The sequence below is a fragment of the Lucilia cuprina genome, chromosome 5, assembly GCF_022045245.1.
Source record: "Lucilia cuprina isolate Lc7/37 chromosome 5, ASM2204524v1, whole genome shotgun sequence".
NCBI classification, from domain to species: Eukaryota; Metazoa; Arthropoda; class Insecta; order Diptera; family Calliphoridae; genus Lucilia; species Lucilia cuprina.
This window is the reverse complement of record NC_060953.1, coordinates 35,397,798-35,398,999: the sequence shown is the minus strand read 5'-3', so window position 1 is coordinate 35,398,999 and position 1,202 is coordinate 35,397,798.

Here is a 1,202-nt window from a genome sequence, read left to right as displayed (position 1 = left end):
TACTCATACACACACACACACACACACATGTTATTGTCCATATGTCGTACTGGCAATTAATCAGTAGATTATGACCATAGAGATATACATATATGGCAATATGTTTTTTCTTTTTAAATCTCTTCAGCACACAACCAAATGGTCAATATAATTATTGTTTGTTTATATGTGTGTGTTTAATTAAAATCTTGTTTATTTGTATGAATAATAAAACCAATAAATAATTAATTTAACAATATGTATACATATTCGTTAACTGATGTGTTTATTTGTGTGTAGAATTATTATATTGCATTTTATATGTGGCGTATACGTGATATTTATTTAAGTGGCGCCATCTTTTAGCTGCTAGTATAAAATGGATTATTTAAGCAAAGTCTGGAATCAAACAAGATTGTTTCTTGAATGGTAATAAAGTGCAACAAAATTAAAGTGTTCACTAAATATGCTAATGATACAACAGTTCACCAATTATAATACATAGCCCAGCTAGCATTTGGAAGTTAATCAGTAAACTGAGTAATTTTTGACTCCTTTTGATGACTCAAAAGTGATTAAAAAGTTGGGCGCTTAAGAGATTGTTCAAAAATGATCTGGATATATGATTGAAAATTGATTATTTGAAAAACAATAACAAAATGTATAGCAATCATAAATTTATTATCCTGATGTTTAAAATGTGATGATTTAAAAAAACTTGTTTGTCTCAGAAAAGAATGTTTTAGAAAAATTGGCAAACAATTTTGTGTTGCCTAAAATAAGTTTATATAATTCTCATTTCGTTTATAAATTTAAATGTATAACTATTTCAATTTGTGTGATATACATATATATATAATCGATTTTCAGTCAAAGAAATTCTAATAATTTTATATGTTTATAAAAGATAGTTAAGTGACTAATCACTGAATTAAGTCTAAATAATTCCAATTAATGTTTCAATCTGATTAAAAAAACATTGACAAAATGTACAGCAATCACGAATAGGTCTTCCGGGTGTTCGAACAATGATTGGTTATAAATTTGTAGTCTTTAATTCGAAAATCACTCTAAAACGACCAGTTATTCGGCTCATTAATGAGATTAAGAAAATGATTCAGAACTGATCAGAAGTGGGGATCATAAACGACTCGTTTAGAAGAGTTGCGGATAGGGTATCATTTTTTACCCAAGAATTCCTACATGATCATTTCAATCATGCA